This window comes from Eutrigla gurnardus, assembly GCF_963514095.1.
Source record: "Eutrigla gurnardus genome assembly, chromosome: 17".
Taxonomy (NCBI): domain Eukaryota; kingdom Metazoa; phylum Chordata; class Actinopteri; order Perciformes; family Triglidae; genus Eutrigla; species Eutrigla gurnardus.
In genome coordinates this window covers 7,990,851-8,005,830 of record NC_139928.1, presented here as the reverse complement: position 1 = coordinate 8,005,830, position 14,980 = coordinate 7,990,851, and the positions used below count along the sequence as shown (strand labels likewise).

The following is a 14,980-nucleotide window of genomic DNA, read 5'->3' as shown; positions in this document are numbered from 1 at the left end:
GGACCATGGATCCCCCTCTGACTGCCTGGATAACCCCCCACCACCACGCAGCAGGGTGAGACCTGCTAACTTAAAGCCACAGAGAAAGCTAACGACAGGGCCTGAAAATCTGATTGTGGGTGACTTTTCTGTAAAAGATATGAAAAGCAGTAATAACATCAAAGTACTCTGCTTTCCGATACGGTGTCTGATTTGGAAAAAAGAATCCTGGAAATTGTGGCTGCACACCCAACTGTGAAAAATATCATTCTGCACATTGGATTTAATGACATTGAAAAACAACAATCAACAGAGTTGAGAGAGGACTTCAACAAACTCTTTGAAACAGTCAGCTCTGTGAATGCTGAGGTTTTCATCACTGGCCCTCTGCCCCCGACCGGGAGAGGAGCTGAGACATTCAGTAGACTGTTCTGGCTCAACAAATGGCTCTCAACTGCATCTCTTGCTCGCCCAATGCATTTTATTGACAATTTCCGCTTTTTCTGGGACCGCAGGCATCTTTTTAAGACAAACGGTCTTTGCCTAAATAAGCTAGGGGCAAAGCTATTCATCACCAACATGTCTTACTGCCTGCGTCATCCATCTGTCGCCAAGGACAAGAGACGAGAGGAACCAACAAAGAGGGAAGACGAAACACAGATTATCAGAAACGTGGAAGGAGGACTGAATGTGGATCCCTCCCCCACCCCCCCCCAAATCTCCATCCAGGTCTTCATCATTCTCCCTTCCTCCAATAAACCTTTCTCTCCCCTCCTCCCCCTTGGAGTTCCAAGAGCTACCCCCACCTACCCCCCGCCCTTCTCAGATTATCAACAACGTCGAAGGAGGACTGAATGTGGATCCCTCCCCCACCCCTCCCAAATCCCAATCCAGGTCTTCGTCATTCTCCCTCCCTCCAATAAACATTTCTCTCCCCTCCTCCCCCTTGGAATTCCAGGAGCTACCCCCACCTACCCCCCGCCCTACTCAGACCCCCTCTCCCAAGGCTGCAACTAAGTCACCAAAATCCAAGATCCCCTCTTCCAAAGCTGCAACTAAGTCACCAAAACTCAAGACCCCCTCTTCCAAAGCTGCAACGAAGTCACCAAAATCCAAGACCCCCTCTCTCAAAGCTGCAACTAAGTCACTAAAATCCAAGACCTCCAAGACTCTTCCCTTATGGCCACCTCTTCCCTTTTGGCCACCCCCTCCCCACCCTGACAGCAGCCCTGAATATTACTGAGACAGAAAAGGGTTCAGCAGTAGACCGCATTATCAGCTGGACCCAAGGTCGCCTACATCAAAACATGGCACCTTCTGCATTCCTGTTGTGACTACTAAGAGAGTAAACATTGGGAAACTTGAACACACTGCTAACCTAAACAATCTCATTCCTGTTCTCTCAAAATCAAAGTCAACCTCAAAGCCTGTCAATAACACCATCAGGATGGGTCTGCTAAATGTAAGGTCTCTTAATAACAAATCATTTTTAGTCAATGATTTTATTACCACTTCTAAACTTGATTTTATGTTTTTAACTGAAATATGGCTAGAACAAAATAACAGTGCAAGCATTCTGATCGAGACAGCACCCCCCAACTATAATTTTATTGATGTTTGTAGATCTGTGAAAAGAGGTGGAGGGGTTGCTGCTATATTTAAAAATACATTTCAGGGGAAACAGATGTCCCTTGGTGTTTTTACATCATTCGAATATCTTTGTGCTGTGTTGAAATGCTCTCCCAGAGTTCTCCTGTTAATTATTTACAGGCCACCTAAATATTCGTCAAATTTTTTCGATGATTTTACTGAATTATTGTCTAGCATCTCCACTGATTTTGACTGCCTAGTTATAACTGGTGACTTTAATTTTCATATTGATGATTTGAATGACAAGGGTGCAAAAGAACTTTTTAATATTCTAGACACATTTGACCTTTCTCAACATGTGAAAGAGGCTACTCATTGTAAGGGACACACCCTGGACCTGATTATCACAAAAGGTCTCAATGTTTCTGATGTTTTTGTGACTGATCCTTCATTGTCTGATCACTTCTGTGTTTTCTTTAATATTTCTTTCATTCCTGACACACAAACAGAATCAAATAAGGTCAAAAAGCGGTACATCAATGAACATGCCAATGTACTCTTTAAAAATGCCATTTCCTCGTTACCACCTCTAAACCCATGTCATGCTGATGATCTTGTAAACATCTTTAATTCCAAAATTCTGAATGTCATAGATGTCATTGCACCTGCTACGGTTAAAACAATTTCTGGTAAGCAAAAGGCACCCTGGAGAAAAGCTGCTGTTGTGACAGCCCAGAGAAGAGAGTGCAGGAAGGCTGAACGAATCTGGCGGAGTACTAAACTTCATATTCACCATGACATCTATAAAGAGAGCCTCCGGGCCTACAATTTAGTCTTAAAAAGTGCGAGAGAAACATACTTCTCCAATATCATAAACAACAACACTAATAAGGCGAAAACCCTATTTGCAACTGTTGACAGACTGACCAACCCCCCAACACAAATACCAGCTAAACTCCATTCCACGCAGAAATGCAATGAGTTTGCATTCTTTTATACTAATAAAATTGAAGGCATCAGACGCGCCATCAATATCTCAAACAAAAAAGTTGGATCACCACCCTGTTCAGGCAAAAGTAACACAGCAATGATGGCAAGCTTTAATGCCATAGACTCTAAAACTCTAGTGGAAACGGTGACAAATCTAAAATCATCCACCTGCTGCCTTGATGCTTTACCTACCAACTTTTTTAAGAATGTTTTTGACTGCCTATCAATAGACGTATTCCAAATAGTTAATAACTCCATTCAATCAGGCAATTTCCCAAAGGCCTTCAAAACTGCAGTCATTAAACCTCTTCTAAAAAAGCGGAGCCTAGATGCCTCTATTATCAACAACTACAGACCAATTTCAAATCTACCCTTCATAAGTAAAATAATTGAGAAAGTTGTCCTCCAACAACTAAATCACTTCCTGGCTTCAACTGGCTGCCACAACAACTTCCAGTCAGGATTTCGACCTTTTCATAGCACCGAGACGGCCCTTATTAAAGTTGTAAATGACATCCGTCTTAACACAGACTCTGGCAAAACTTCAATATTAATGCTATTAGACCTCAGTGCTGCATTTGACACTGTCGACCACTCAATACTCTTGGACAGGTTGGAAAACTGGGTGGGGCTCTCAGGCACAGTCTTAAACTGGTTCAAGTCATATCTACAAGATAGGAACTATTTTGTTTCCATTGGCGACTTTGTATCAGAACCTACCAATGTAACGTGTGGAGTCCCCCAAGGTTCAATCTTGGGGCCAACTTTATTCAACATCTACATGCTCCCACTAGGACAAATCATGCAAAATAATAACATTGACCACCATTGCTATGCCGATGACACCCAAATCTATGTAGCACTATCACCAAACGACTATCGCCCCATAGATCTTCTGTGCCAGTGCATTGAGCAAGTCAAAGACTGGATGTGCCAAAACTTCCTACAACTAAATGAGGACAAAACTGAGATAATTGTTTTTGGTGCTAAAAAAGAAAGGTTTAAAGTAATTCAACACCTTCACTCTCTGTCCCTGAAAACCTCAAACAAAGCCAGAAATCTTGGGGTTATTATGGATTCTGATTTACATTTCGACAGTCACGTTAAATCAGTAACAAAATCAGCCTACTATCACCTAAAAAATGTAGCAAGACTTAGAGGGCTCATGTCAGCTCAAGACTTAGAAAAACTTGTACATGCCTTTATTACTAGTAGGCTAGACTACTGTAATGGTCTCCTTGCAGGTCTTCCGAAAAAAACTGTCAGGCAGCTACAGCTTGTTCAGAACGCTGCTGCTAGAGTTCTTACAAAGACCAAAAAATGTAAGCACATTACACCAATTCTTAAATCCTTACATTGGCTCCCTGTATGTCAGAGGATTGATTTCAAAATCCTCCTGCTCACATATAAATCACTACATGGTCTAGGACCGAAGTATATCACTGATATGCTCCCACTACATAAGCCTTCTAGACCACTAAGATCTTCTGAGACCAATCTGTTAGTGATTCCCAGAGTAAACAACAATCACTTTCTTCTCACTTTGTTTTATGATGTGAAGCACTTTGAGTCTGCCTTGTGTATGAAATGTGCTATACAAATAAAGTTGCCTTGCCTTGCCTTGTGTGGAGTTTGCATGTTCTCCCCGTGTAAATGTGCAGGTTTAAGGTAATGTAAAAGAAGTGTTGTGCTGCAGACTGAAATGAGCATGCCAGCCAGTAGCCAGGTGTTACATACTCCACCTTTAACAAGGAAACAATCATTTCTTAAATTAGTCCTCATAAATATAATTAAGAAAGTTCCTAAAAAAAAAGTCTACGTCGGATACATGGCGTGTTCTTAAACTGTAGAAAAATGTTCGCACCTGTGTTCTTATCTTGATGAATCTCATGTGTTGTAAATCCCACATAAGAAAACATTGGTAAATGTCTTTGTGAAAACTGCATACGTAGGGTTTAACAACAAAATGATTCTTAAGAATGGTTGGTGAATGTACAATTATTGTGACAAAACATTAGTGTTGGCATAATCATTTGGGGGGGGGGACTTTTTGATAAATACAGGGTATGCGGTGTTTAAGTATGCCACATGTGAAACATCAAGACACAAGAAAACGTTATTTAGTTTAACCATATAACCATTTCATGGTTATGTGGTTACACAGAAATGATTTATTTAGGCAGAATGCATGATATGAACACAGATTTAAATTGATAAAATATATAATTTAAAATAATAATGCTCATTACAAACAATTATTTGGACACTTGGACCTTAAAGAATAGCCCTTGTAAATCTCAGATGGGAAGCAACCATCTTGTTCTAACCCATATTTACCTTTAATGTTAGGCAGTCACCTTTAGTGGCCATTGTGATTGGGAGCAAAGAGGAAGTCAATAGAGTATAATGAGGGATAAAGTCCTCGTAGGGAGAAGGCTGGAGTGGATGTTAGGGTGTAACAAACACTGGACTTTCACCCTGGAGGCCACTGTTTGTGTCCCATGTCCTTTCAGTGTAAGTAAATTAACTTACATCATGTACATAATGAACTTTGCTTGCGTAGAATGTTTGAAACTCGCTGCGACTCTCCAATACTGGTATTGTTTAAGGAAGTGACCTATTTCGGGTTAAACTGAGTCACCTCAGCTAGATTGATTGATTGATGTCTTTATTATTCGTGACAACATGCATATTCTCACTGCACAAACAGGCATGATTCAGGTGTCAAGTATTCGAGGGATCTTGGAGATTCCACAACAATAAGATCTTAAAAATCAGAAAAGCTTCCTTATACAAGATGTATTTGTTTGTTTTCAAGCAAATGATTTTTGGGGCGTTTCCCTCCATCTCAAAGTGTGAATGAGGATGGATGGTGTGATTAAAAACTGGTTGCAGCGTTCAATTCTTTTTGTGAAGTCCTCTGCTTTTTTACAAATGTGTCATATAACCAACAGCTGTGACGTCATTGTTCACATACGTGCCTGTGTACTCTGTGCTACCTGGAGGGTTTAAATATAAACATAACATGACAGCTGAGCGGTAATTATTGTCAGCATAGAAGCCTATAATTAAAGTAAAGAATAACAATCTGTCAGGTTGGAAGGTTTAAGTGGCGTCGTGGTTGTAATATTAGACAATGGGCACCTGGGCACACGCCCGCAAGAGGCTCCAGAAGCAACACACATACTTTATACTTGTTTAGCCTGTTTTTGTCTGTTGTGGTCCACATCTCTCTTTGGGTTTTGTCATTATTGGAAATTATTTTGTGTAATTTTTTTGTCTCTTTGTAGTCACTTCATGTTTGTTTGTAGTCATTTTGAATGTCTTCCTAGATGTCTTGTGGATTGACATTTTGTAGATGAAGGCCATGGGGGCCCCTGACAATTTGGGGCCCTGGGCCTGTTCAGTAATCCACCCACAGGTGAGAGTCAGTTCAATGTAAAGTAATGTTTCAGTATGTATGAGGAATAAAACCCTCGGCATTGTCTTGGAGGGAGTTGCCCTCTACTCTTCAGGAAAACCAATTTAAGTTTCCTTTCAAATTTAAATTTAGTTTTTTTTTTTACCATATGCAAAGATATGAATAAATATGTATATATAGGTAATCTGGAAACAATTGTAGTCGTTAACTCCTCAGTAGAAACAAGTTAAAAATGTTCCCTAAACTGAACCATGAGAAATGTCTGAGCTGCACCAGTTTAAGTCGTTTATGGATTATCAAGGTTTATTTTAAAAAAAGGTCTCAAATTAAATGAAACAGACATGTGCTGGGATTTAATGAGTTAACTTCAAAACTTTTCAGTTCTATATTTTTGGTGTATGGAAAATAAAAGCTGATTTGCTGATTATATATATTTATATATATATATATATATATATATTCTTAAAAATCAGAAATATATTATATATTCTGTGAGCGAACTCGATGACCTATGAGCACATCAGCTCCTTTGACCCACAGGTCTTGAATGGTCCTAAATAACACATCATTTCTGTGCTGTTGCTGCTCTCTAGTGGCATGCAGAAGAGTGTGCTCGTTTCCAAATGTGTAAGTGCCAGTTATTCAGCTCCATATATCTTCAATATATTTACTTCTAATTTAAGTATAGAGTGGAACTAAATACAAGTATGAGGTGTGAAAATCCAACATCAGTAGTGTGCGTGTGGATAAACAGCAAACACAAAAGCAGCAACAGGGCTTCTGGTGCCGGCAGGGTAGAAAGTGGGAGAGCTCCAGGAAGCTGGGCCTTTTATTTCCTGTGGAGCACCCGGCCCAGGTGGTCCATATCAGGCTGCATCAGCTGACACTATCAGCTGAGAAAGTCATATATATGGTTAAAGGAAACACACTCGCAGGGCCGTCAATCATTTTCACAAAGAACATTTGTTTTTCACATTTATAATTTTAGACTAAGGTTCTGAGAAAATCATTTATTTACTAAATATTTGGTGTTGGGACCTCACCTTTTGTGTCTAGGAAACAATTTATGGATGCATATTGAATCGTTTTGTAAACATTAAGATCGGAAAGCCTTCTGTGTGAAAACACATGCCGACATCATATTATCAGGGCTGAAGGATTTGTTACATTTTTTGCATTAAATACAAGACACATTTTTGAATAAAAGTGTACCATGTCTATGGACCATTTCTTGTATCTTAATGTTGTATTGAACAAGCATGGTTTTCTATATTCTCATTCTCAAGCAAAGAGAGAAAAAACAAGTTTACTCTAAAGACTAACTACAGCTTGTAGTTGTGTATGAATATTATGGGATGGGACTGCAGCATGTGAATAAATATTTGATTTCAGCAGCATTTGTAGACGTTAGTTCTTTTTTTATTATATTGAATTATACTCCAATGTAAAATTACTTTTCACATTACTTTTATTTCGAGTGAGGACTGTTATGTATATGGATTTATCATAGACTACATGAAAAATAAATAAGGAAAAGGAATTTGATTCAAGATGAATTATTCCAAAGCAAAGATAAGATGCAAAGATAAGATACTCCGCTCCACGGATGTAGAAAGCATGCCTCCCTGTTAGATCAACCACAGACGTCACTGGAGCCACCAAACAGAAAAACTTTCCAATGTTTCTTTTATTGCATTGATTCCAGACCAGTGCATTTGGATGCAATACATCATCAAGTACCATAACAAAATGTCCCAAAATGTACAACTGAAAAGAAGGCACCAGCAATACACTTGTCAAAACCACGTTTGTTTCGTGTGCGAGTTGTGCAGCATCTCGATTCACCCCAACACTATTCAACGACATTTGACACATCATCATCATCATCATCATCATCATCGCGGCTCAGTTTGATTTGATCATACCTGAGAACCCAACATTCGGAGTCATGTCCCTTTCGTATGACACAGTCGGTCCTCAGTTTCACACAATTAATTGAGTCAGGCAGGTAAAAAGCGGATTACATTTTAAAAGAAACAGCAACGAGTCGAGAGGTTTCTTACTGTGGTAGTATTCTCACATAGTGGTATTAACACCTAGTTAAAAAGAGGAAATGAGCAGACCTATGCCAGTGTAACATATGTGGCATCGGTGGTGACGCCACAGTTGTTATCCTTCATAGACATGAGGACGTAGCCGTTGTTGCCCCAGTAGGTGGACCACGAGTTCTTAACCAGCCAGTACGGCTCCCCTTTCAGTGTGCCGTATCCCACCGCAAGCACAGCGTGGTCCAAATCCGCAGTGGTATTACCTTGAAAACACAAGAAGCATACAGAGTTATAGAGCGCAAAAGGCCAGTTGCTGCTGTAAAAAAAAAAGTGGGAGCTAACGGCAAACTTACCACAAGCTGGTTCATAGTAGACACCATGGCTGTAGAACACAAATGATCGATGGGCAGCGTCGATACTGACAGCCGTCGGCCCGTTTTTAAAGAGCGCCAGCTTCAGGGCTTCTGCATCTCCTGACGTCACGTTGGTGTAGCTCTTGATAGGTGCGGTAAGCTGGGAAGCGTTCACGTGGCAAAGTCCATTCTGTTCAGACAGGGAGGCAGACCATTGTATACTGAGGTACGTCAGGACTGGAAACCGTTCTGCATGTCCCGGTCATACATGTGTCCCCTCGAACGCTTTACTCCTAAGCGATCAGCCAATACTGCTAAGATCATTTTTTAAGGCATCTTAATACGGCGGTTACCGCTGATGACACTGCCCGTCGCCACGAGGAAGCCGTTGAGAGGGAATAGAAAAGCTCCCAATGTCATATATAGCATCTTTGGAAATAAATTTCCAACTGAGCTTTTATTGCCTCTGTTCCGATGGCAACTGGCCACAGGAGACATTCAATTGACCACTTGTGTAACAGAGTTTGTGTGATGCCGTGTCTGTGGGAGACGTCAGGTTAACCAGGCTGTTCTGAAATCTGACAGCAGACATCCCAAAACCGATATATTGTCATAAACAACAAAACAAACATCATGTGGTTCCGGTTCTGACTGTAACAGCAACCCTTACGGTCAAGCCCTGGCTTCTGAGGCCATTTTGTTTCAAGAGGTACAGGCTTCACATGTTGGAATCATCTTACCATCCCCTTATAAGCTCCGTAAGTTTCTGTCGTGGCGATGCCTCCATGTTTCATGATCCACTCGTATCCTCTCCACTCCTCCCCTCCGTCACAGCCGTTATTGCCGAAACCCCAGGAACAGTCCACCAGCATCTGCTGAGACAGGACCTGCAGGGAGCCGGTCTGAAAGCACGAGAGCCAAACACACCATCACACTTAGTACTCCACCGACACATTATCCTCTGCCCATTTTTTCTCTCTCCTTGCAGCGGGTCAACAACCTCCTGAGAAATCTCCATTATCATCAATCAGACAGCTACTGGCAGCTACAAGATCAAATGTTTGTGTGTGAGTGAGTCAAACAGTTTGTCACTCAGGTGCGGTGCCACTAAACCCCATACCAAACCATCGTTTGGATTGAGTTGCTTGGCAACACAGGAAACTGAATGCCTTGGAGCTTCGCCTTGTGCAGGATGGAGGCAGGCCAAAGCACACATTCATTCAGTTCTATTTCTTTAGAAACAAATCTGTCTGACATGAGGCAAAGTGGCACAACGAATCGTCTTGTGGGCCCTCTTCCGGATGAGAGAAATACTGAGCATCAGATGCAGATTTGTGCAGAAATTATACAGACTCAATGACAGAATTATGAATTTTCTCCACATTGCAACCCAAGTTAAATCTTAAATACTTAGAAAGATGCCAATAACCGAACACGAAACATAACTGCAATGCAAATCTGCCAAACAAGGCCAGATGAATTGCCATGCTAAACATGTGTGGCTTCACAGAGCATGAGCAAGTGGGCTTGTCAATTGAAAACACTGGAATGTGGCCAGCGACTGTGGCACAAGCAAATCCTTTTCACCTTCAGGAAGAGAGCACCCTCTACTGCTCCAGTGGTGGCAAAGCTCCAGCAGGAGCCGCAGATTGCCTGGTCCTTCACTGGGGTCACAGCACCTGCAGGAGCAGAGTTGAGGTTAAAACTGGGATGTCCTGCCAAAAAGATGCATCTTTGTTTTAACATTTTCTATTACATATATGTACCATAAAGCCTCCAGTCAAGTGACTCAGGTACATTCACCCCTTGGTAATTTTTTGAGGGGAAGGGGAGCCCCCTGTTTGGGGTCTTTCCTGCTTTCCGTCCCCTCATGGTGGACAGCTCCGACATGGTGCGATCCGACAGCGAGTTCAGAGCCAAAGAGAAGGACAGCCCTGCTCTATTCTTCGAGTGGACATACCTAACAGGAAAAACAGTCATCAGGTATATATATAATATATATATATGTATCTATGCCGGAGTGTTATAAAGCAGTCCTTGTCTGTATTTAACTTCTCACCGGAGGTTGTGAACAAAAGCATGTTCCCTTTTCTCATGCTCTCTTTCATCGCTGTACCGGCGCTGAAACTTGTCCTTGAAATGGTCGAACATGTGCTGTGAATGGCCGGATGCCGAGGTGTGGATGAGATCTTTCATCGGATTGGCCAACATGTGGTGCTCCACTCCTGGACCGGGAAACCCCCCACAGCTCATCCCTGCAGGGGCCAGATTCACAAAAGAGAAACATGTTTTCCCCTCCCCTGTTAAACTTTACTTAAAATGTCTTAAATGTATGCACCTCGACCAGAGCACAAACCTTCAGGCAGCAAAAACACTTTAGGGTCCACATGAGTGCTGAACTCGTCGTAGTCCACCAAGTATTTGTCGTAATGTGAGCCCAGCAGTGTGTTGTATCCCATCATCTCATAATGGAGGGGTGTGGCGGGCTCATCCTTGCCACCTGCACCCTCTTGATGGGTCACCCACAGTGTGTACGTGTTCTTCTTGTAACCCACGGTGGTCACATTCTACCAAACTTCACACAGGGAACCTCCATAGTACTCCATCCGCAGGAACTAGAAGGCACATAAACATTGTTCACTTGATGAGCACACAGACAACATGTGTCAAGGTTAGATTCAATCGGAAATTGTGGTCATATTATTTTTGGAAGGAGTTTGTGGTGGATATGAGCGGTAACCGTTTCCCATAAACACTGCAGTGTGCTGATTTTAATTGTTCCGTCTTCACGTTGCACGTAATTTTCCCAGTCCTTAATGTTTACAGAACACTTACAGGCCCTTTCACCAGACGGGCTGCATGTCAGGGAGCGCTACGCTACATCCAGTGATGGTTGAAATGCAACACCGCAAAAACAGAAGGAGCAGGAAATATTTACATTTGGAATCCGTCTACTCGGGTTCAGTCTGCGGCTACACATTATAGACTTTCTGTACTATAAAACAATCCAGACTTGGTGGTCAGCTGTGACTGGCAAGCTTCAAACCTGTTTATGGTGATACGACTAATGTTACACATATCAATCTAATAACTATGGTTTGAATTTCAGATACTGCACAGAGCGTTTTAACACTCACAGACCTGGAAGCCCTGCACATCAGGCAGCGACGGCTGCGGTGCGACTGCTTCATCCTTTGTGCCGTTGGCCTGGAAACACTTTATCACATTCTGCTCCGTCTCTGTGGTCTCAGGAGTGATTTTATAGGCAACGCCCCACTGCTGCTCTGCCCCCAACTGATAGGTTGACACCTGGCCTGGTGATGAGCAAAGTGAGAAGTTAGACATTATTAGATCCTTACGTCTCAGTGTGCAATTACATATAGCCATTCATTACTGTATCTGCAGCAAGAGCTTCATTTTGTAAGATACCCAGTATTTGTTTAACCCTTACACAGTGTGTGTCATCTCATTTGAATGTTACAGAAACGTGTGGTCTGCGACACGTAAGGTAAGTAGGTAAATTGAAAGTAAAATATGTTTTTAAAGCACCCACAAATGTTTACAGTACAAAAAAATAATCTGCTGCTGCAACAGAATCATTCAATTCCTCATGCATTTGTGATTTCATAAGTTTTAATTCTGATATTTTACCTCAGGATGGTAAGGATACAAAATAAATCATATACATACTCATGTGATTATTGAACATGAGTCAACAGAATACGTTCCTCAAAAATGCTTAATCATCCCTTTTCACTTCTTTGTTTTAAGTACTGGGTGCTCATGTTTCGCTCTAGTCGCTTTGGTCTGACACAACAGCTTCTCAGTTTCACATCACTGATCCACTCAAGCAGGTTAAATGCCGAGTCAGGTTTAAAACCAAAGCCACAAGCTGGGTGGTTTCTTACCATGGTAGTAGTCTATTCGGCTGGACTTTGCAGCGAGGTCCAACCAGGCCTCAAAAGGCTCCTTGATCTCAGCATAAGGCAGGGAGATCACTCCTGCAAGAACAATACACAGTCCTGTAATTAGGCTACATTCTGAGGGGAGGGAAAATAGATCCCACTGATGTTATCTAATGTCTTACCTTTGACGTGATAGCCATTCCCAAAATGTGGAAGGGAAGGGACTGCTTTTCCCTCGGTAGCTGAAAACAAAAGAAAAACGACATTTTCAGCATAGTTCTCATGAGGACAAACGCAATGAATGTTTCTGGGAATATTGATAGCCGTCCTCAGACATTTGCTCAGTATTATCAATCATTATCACTTTAAAACATTTGTATGGATATTAAACACTTCAGCAACTCTTCAGATCTGTATTTAGCTCAGGTACCACTGAATGAATAACGAGGCAACAGAAGGGCTTACAACAGATATAGTGTAGTTGGTGGTGTGTGGCAGGCATACCGAATTAAAGTGTAGTTTCGGTACATTAGCCATGTTTTAATGCATGCAGCTACCGCGACAAAGCAAGTCAACTTTAAAATGACAGATTTTTGCCTGAAGTTTGGCACCACATTCTCTGCATCGGCCCGTATCTGAGACAGAAGTTGCCTAATAATTGTTTGTATTCACGTAGCCTATGATATGTATTTAACACCGCTACGCGTTTCTGCCAACTTTTCATTTAGCAACCTAAACGACAGCGTTCACGAAGCCAAAGATAACGCTAACGGCTAGCTCCTGACTTAGCATGCGACGTTAGCTAGCCTAACTGTACAACACGATACGCTAATTCTGTGTCGACCCTTACCTACTGCGACAAGCCACAAAAGAAGAGCCGCGACGCACCGAGATCAAGAATACGGGCTAAATAACAAATGAACACACATGACTCCCCCAACTACTGTCCCAAACACCGACCCTCGTCCCATTTCAGCCAATCACACTGTGGCGCAGAAGAGCCCTCCAATCAGATACGAGAAGTGTGTTTGTGAGTCATGTGATGTGTGTCATATGACAAAATTAACTTCGTGTAGAAACTTGTACGTCTGTGTTTTGTGTCAGTTCTATGCTTGGGAGGGAATGTACAACCTGTAGTAAAACAACAAGCCATAATGATATTTAGTCACCCTTCTGCTTACCCACTTAGATTTAAAAGTTAAAGTTAATTTTGCAGACACACGACCACACACAACTTCTGACTATCTATCTATCTATCTATCTATCTATCTATCTATCTATCTATCTATCTATCTATCTATCTATCTATTTCCGAGTGATTAAGCATCGCAACGCCCCCATCTGGCTCAGCGCCGCTACTGCATGTGTGTGTTTGTTCCTGTATACCTGTGTACAAGGTGATGAGACGTTGAGCGGTAAACTGTGATGTTGACAACGTGTAATACACTGCTGAGAGTGAGGGATGATGGGTAGGCTGCACTCTGATGCGTCACTCAGCCCAGGTTCGGAAGATAACAAAGGCTGCTGAATTGCATCAATTGGAAGGACGTTTGCGTGCGATGCTACAAAAGATGCTAAACGGATACAGATTCAATTATATTAATCTGAATGGCAAGCAATAACTGCAATAAGTGATAATGCCTAATGAACGCTATATGCATAGGGTTTGCAAGTTTTTGTAACAAAGCCAGACTACTAGAATGATCCAAGTAAGTGTGTTTGGACATGAGTTAGACCTTTGTTCTTTGTGGTTTTGATGTGTGACTTTGCCCTACTAGGGCAAAGTGGTTATGGAGCTGTCCAGTGCTGAAATGATTGATGAGGCCCAGGAGACTGTGGCTCTGTCCAGTGCCGATTCCCCGGAGGCCCTGTCGGCTTCAGCCGTGTCTGGTGTTGAGGATATCGATGACCCGTCCAGTGCTGTGGTCCAAGGATGGTTGAACATGTTTAAAGGCATCATGTATGTGGGGTGACAGTTGGTTCCACACGGAGCAGAAAGCAAAGGCTTTCTGCTTCAGTCTGGAGCGGGGGATATGGAGAAGACCTAGGGGCTGAGTGGGGGTAAGAGGTCTGAAATGTAAGATGGGGAGGCTGTTGAGAGCCCGAGTTAGACCTTTGGGTTGCTCTTTGTGGATTTGATGGGACCGGTAGTCCTGTTTTTGTGTCCGTTAGGTTATATCTGTTAGGTTAAGGGGAATGTCTTGGCGGGCCCATCAGTCTTTTGGTTTTTATATTTTGGAGGATTTATCATTTATCTTGTTTATCAATAAATGTAATATTTAATAACTCCTTGACTCTCTACTCTTGTAAGAATAGGGGGAGGTGTGGGAACGACGGTTCACTGCACAGCTGATCCTGATATTCTGTTCTTTTTGGCCGGGATCTTCAGCTCCCTTTTGTTTGTTCTGTTTTTCTTTTGAGAACTATTTAATAAAGCTGGTTTAACCGTTTACATTGTGTGTGGTGTCCTTAATATGTTACTTCCTCCCACCCTTGTGAGCCCGGTGTTTTAATTACCAATGCATGATTTTTTATTTAAAAGTTCCTTGGATATTTTTTCAGACTCCCTACACTGTGGACATTTGTTCAAAGTAAGCTGGACAGTCACAATTTTAATTATGCAAAATGTGATATCTTCCCAAATAGTCGTTTCATGTCACATTATCCTGTTTAAAAGTGTAATTATTACTATTT

The 14,980-nt window shown here is 41.9% G+C and overlaps 1 protein-coding gene and 1 pseudogene across 2 annotated transcripts in view; one reads left to right on the top strand and one right to left on the bottom strand.

Moving 5' to 3' along the window:
- LOC311028478 (formyl peptide receptor 2-like) overlaps positions 1 to 14,980 on the top strand; it is a 65,936-nt gene that overhangs the window by 28,701 nt on the left and 22,255 nt on the right. The window lies entirely within an intron of this gene.
- Positions 7,651 to 12,788, bottom strand: LOC311027462 (digestive cysteine proteinase 2-like; annotated as a pseudogene). Its single transcript, XR_014599345.1, has 11 exons — positions 12,752 to 12,788; positions 12,469 to 12,528; positions 12,290 to 12,382; positions 11,523 to 11,695; positions 10,738 to 10,996; positions 10,441 to 10,636; positions 10,148 to 10,341; positions 9,969 to 10,060; positions 9,122 to 9,283; positions 8,382 to 8,571; positions 7,651 to 8,291 (listed from the first exon to the last, which is right to left on the bottom strand). The product of XR_014599345.1 is annotated as a digestive cysteine proteinase 2-like (transcript).